This window comes from Salmo trutta, unplaced genomic scaffold (genome assembly GCF_901001165.1).
Source record: "Salmo trutta unplaced genomic scaffold, fSalTru1.1, whole genome shotgun sequence".
NCBI classification, from domain to species: domain Eukaryota; kingdom Metazoa; phylum Chordata; class Actinopteri; order Salmoniformes; family Salmonidae; genus Salmo; species Salmo trutta.
The window spans coordinates 546,125-551,124 of record NW_021822511.1 but is presented as its reverse complement, the minus strand read 5'-3'; the positions used below and the strand labels follow the sequence as shown (position 1 = coordinate 551,124).

The 5,000-nt window shown below is 41.8% G+C and overlaps 1 protein-coding gene across 2 annotated transcripts in view; it reads left to right on the top strand.

Annotated features, from left to right (window-relative positions):
* Positions 1 to 5,000, top strand: part of LOC115182449 (receptor-type tyrosine-protein phosphatase epsilon) — a 229,046-nt gene that overhangs the window by 100,738 nt on the left and 123,308 nt on the right. Inside the window, exon 2 of one of the 2 annotated variants that reach the window (XM_029744042.1) lies at positions 3,510 to 3,879. The gene's annotated coding sequence lies outside the window, so the exon portion shown is untranslated. Of the gene's footprint in view, positions 1 to 3,504; positions 3,880 to 5,000 lie in introns of both variants that reach the window. The other variant, XM_029744043.1, reaches the window with a different exon arrangement.

Genomic DNA, 5,000 nt, shown 5'->3' with positions numbered 1-5,000 from the left:
GCAGATTTGACTTCCTCCACATGACTGATACTATTCTATATCTATATATCTATATATATCAGGAGAATTAGTAGTGAAGGACTTCCTCCATATGATTGATACTGTTCTATATCTATATATCTATATATCAGGAGAATTAGTAGTGAAGGACTTCCTCCATATGATTGATACTGTTCTATATATCTATATATCTATATCAGGAGAATTAGTAGTGAAGGACTTCCTCCATATGACTGATACTGTTCTATATATCTATATATCTATATTAGGAGAATTAGTAGTGAAGGACTTCCTCCATATGACTGATACTGTTCTATATATCTATATATCTATATCAGGAGAATTAGTAGTGAAGGACTTCCTCCATATGACTGATACTGTTCTATATATCTATATATCTATATCAGGAGAATTAGTAGTGAAGGACTTCCTCCACATGACTGATACTATTCTATATCTATATATCTATATCAGGAGAATTAGTAGTGAAGGACTTCCTCCATATGACTGATACTGTTCTATATATCTATATATCTATATCAGGAGAATTAGTAGTGAAGGACTTCCTCCATATGACTGATACTGTTCTATATATCTATATATCTATATCAGGAGAATTAGTAGTGATGGACTTCCTCCACATGACTGATACTATTCTATATCTATATATCTATATCAGGAGAATTAGTAGTGATGGACTTCCTCCACATGACTGATACTATTCTATATCTATATATCTATATCAGGAGAATTAGTAGTGATGGACTTCCTCCACATGACTGATACTATTCTATATCTATATATCTATATCAGGAGAATTAGTAGTGAAGGACTTCCTCCACATGACTGATACTATTCTATATCTATATATCTATATCAGGAGAATTAGTAGTGAAGGACTTCCTCCATATGACTGATACTGTTCTATATATCTATATATCTATATCAGGAGAATTAGTAGTGAAGGACTTCCTCCATATGACTGATACTGTTCTATATATCTATATATCTATATCAGGAGAATTAGTAGTGAAGGACTTCCTCCATATGACTGATACTGTTCTATATATCTATATATCTATATCAGGAGAATTAGTAGTGATGGACTTCCTCCACATGACTGATACTATTCTATATCTATATATCTATATCAGGAGAATTAGTAGTGATGGACTTCCTCCATATGACTGATACTATTCTATATCTATATATCTATATCAGGAGAATTAGTAGTGAAGGACTTCCTCCATATGACTGATACTATTCTATATCTATATATCTATATCAGGAGAATTAGTAGTGAAGGACTTCCTCCATATGACTGATACTGTTCTATATATCTATATATCTATATCAGGAGAATTAGTAGTGAAGGACTTCCTCAATATGACTGATACTGTTCTATATATCTATATATCTATATCAGGAGAATTAGTAGTGAAGGACTTCCTCCACATGACTGATACTATTCTATATCTATATATCTATATCAGGAGAATTAGTAGTGAAGGACTTCCTCCACATGACTGATACTGTTCTATATATCTATATATCTATATCAGGAGAATTAGTAGTGAAGGACTTCCTCCACATGACTGATACTATTCTATATCTATATATCTATATCAGGAGAATTAGTAGTGAAGGACTTCCTCCACATGACTGATACTGTTCTATATATCTATATATCTATATCAGGAGAATTAGTAGTGAAGGACTTCCTCCACATGACTGATACTGTTCTATATATCTATATATCTATATCAGGAGAATTAGTAGTGAAGGACTTCCTCCACATGACTGATACTGTTCTATATATCTATATATCTATATCAGGAGAATTAGTAGTGATGGACTTCCTCCATATGACTGATACTGTTCTATATATCTATATATCTATATCAGGAGAATTAGTAGTGATGGACTTCCTCCATATGACTGATACTGTTCTATATATCTATATATCTATATCAGGAGAATTAGTAGTGAAGGACTTCCTCCATATGACTGATACTGTTCTATATATCTATATATCTATATCAGGAGAATTAGTAGTGAAGGACTTCCTCCATATGACTGATACTGTTCTATATATCTATATATCTATATCAGGAGAATTAGTAGTGAAGGACTTCCTCCACATGACTGATACTATTCTATATCTATATATCTATATCAGGAGAATTAGTAGTGAAGGACTTCCTCCATATGACTGATACTATTCTACTTACTTGTTTTTTTGTTGTAGTTGTTGATTTTTGTTGTTGTCGTTGTTTTGTTGTTGTCATTGTTTTGTTGTTGTTGTTGTTTGTTGTTGTTGTTTGTTTTGGGCACCATTTGGGACTGTTTTAATTAAACTGTTGTAGTTTTCTATCACCACCGGGTTTCTTCTTAATCTCCTTTTAATTCATGTTCTCTCTCTTTCACGGAGCTGTATGTAATGAACCAAACAGTACAGCTTAGAAGGCTTCAATTCCCACTGAGACGGTATGACATCGTCATGACTTCACACACCAGGCACCACATCCCCCTTTAAGGGGGGAGTCTTCCCTCACTAAGGGGGGTGTCTTCCCTCACTAAGGGGGGAGTCTTCCCTCACTAAGGGGGGGTAGTCTTCCCTCACTAAGGGGGGCTAGTCTTCCCTCACTAAGGGGGGGTAGTCTTCCCTCACTAAGGGGGGTTAGTCTTCCCTCACTAAGGGGGCTAGTCTTCCCTCACTAAGGGGGGGTAGTCTTCCTCACTAAGGGGGGGTCTTCCCTCACTAAAACGTCCCAAATGGGGTTCAATGGGTCTCTTCATATATATGGCCTTTAAAATGGTTCTGTTTAGAACAGCAAAAAACCCAGTTTTCTGTGGCTTCTATTAGGACGACAGGAGGAACCCCTCCTCCTCCTCTCCTCCTTTCCTCCTCTTCCTCTCCTCCTCCTCCTCTCCTCCTCTCCTCCTCTCCTCCTTTCCTCCTCTTCCTCTCCTCCTCCTCCTCCTCCTCCTCTCTCTCTCCTTGTTTTCCTATCAAAGCCACATAATTAAATGTCTGACATCCTCTCCTCCTCCTCCTCCTCCTCCTCCTCTCCTCCTCCTCCTCCTCCTCTCCTCCTCTCTCTCTCCTTGTTTTCCTATCAAAGCCACATAATTAAATGTCTGACATCCTCTCCTCCCCTCCTCCTCTTCCTCTCCTCCTCCTCCTCTCCTCCTCCTCCTCTCCTCCTCCTCCTCTTCCTCTCATCCGCTCCTCATTTTCCTCTCCTCCTCTCCCACTCCTTGTTTTCCTATCAAAGCCACATAATTAAATGTCTGACATCCTCTCCTCCTCCTCTCCTCCTCCTCTTCCTCTCCTCCTCCTCCTCTCCTTCTCTTCCTCTCCTCCTCTCCTCCTCTCCTCCTCTTCCTCTCCTCCTCTTCCTCCTCCTCTCCCTCTCCTAGTTTTCCTATCAAAGCCACATAAATAAATGTCTGACATCCCTCTCCTCTATTCTCTCCCTCTCTTTCTCTCTATTCCTGTAGTAAAGGTGGTGACCGTCCCTTTAAGAGCTGTGTGTGCAGTGTGGATATAGTGTGATCCTGCCCGGAGAGCTGGATGTGGAGCAGTGAGTGTGTCTCTGTCTGGCTCACTCCTCTCACACACACCTTGCCGCAGCCTTGGACAGAGGGACACAGAGACAGCAGCTACCCACTGAGCCTCTCTCCTCCCTGGGCTGTGAGACCGGACCTCCACCCCTTCCCCTAGCTGAGGACCAGGAGACCCCTCTAGAGACCCACAGCAGACCTCAGAGCAATGTGACCACTGACTGAACCAAGCCAGGACCAAACAGGCTGTTATGGATCTGAGAAGAAGAAGAAACAGACGAAACAGCACGCTGTGAATCCCTGCTGGTTCAGGTACTGTCCATAACATCTGGTCCAGGACCTGTCCATAACATCCCCTCTAATCCCTGCTGGTCTAGGTACTGTCCATAACATCTGGTCCAGGACCTGTCCTTAACATCTCCTCTAATCCCTGCTGGTCAAGGTACTGTCCATAACATCTGGTCCAGGACCTGTCCATAACATCTGGTCTAGGACCTGTCCATAACATCCCCTCTAATCCCTGCTGGTCTAGGTACTGTCCATAACATCTGGTCCAGGACCTGTCCATAACATCTGGTCTAGGACCTGTCCATAACATCCCCTCTAATCCCTGCTGGTCTAGGTACTGTCCATAACATCTGGTCCAGGACCTGTCCATAACATCCCCTCTAATCCCTGCTGGTCTAGGTACTGTCCATAACATCTGGTCTAGGACCTGTCCATAACATCCCCTCTAATCCCTGCTGGTCTAGGTACTGTCCATAACATCTGGTCCAGGACCTGTCCTTAACATCCCCTCTAAACCCTGCTGGTCAAGGTACTGTCCATAACATCTGGTCCAGGACCTGTCCTTAACATCCCCTCTAAACCCTGCTGGTCAAGGTACTGTCCATAACATCTGGTCCAGGACCTGTCCTTAACATCCCCTCTAAACCCTGCTGGTCAAGGTACTGTCCATAACATAACGTCTGGTTGTGAGTTAGTGCTGATCAAGCCTCATTCCTCATAGTTATCTCTCTGCATAGTGGGAATGCTGCCATGGTTACCAAGCCTAGTGGTCAGATAGTTATCTCTCTGCATAGTGGGAATGCTGCCATGGTTACCAAGGCTAGTGGTCAGATAGTTATCTCTCTGCATAGTGGGAATGCTGCCATGGTTACCAAGGCTAGTGGTCAGATAGTTATCTCTCTGCATAGTGGGAATGCTGCCATGGTTACCAAGGCTAGTGGTCAGATAGTTATCTCTCTGCATAGTGGGAACACTACTGTATCACCATGGTTACCAAGGCTAGTAGTCAAATAGTTATCTCTCTGCATAGTGGGAATGCTGCCATGGTTACCAAGGCTAGTGGTCAGATAGTTATCTCTCTGCATAGTGGGAACACTACTGTATCACCATGGTTACCAAGGCTAGCGGTCAGATAGTTATCTCTC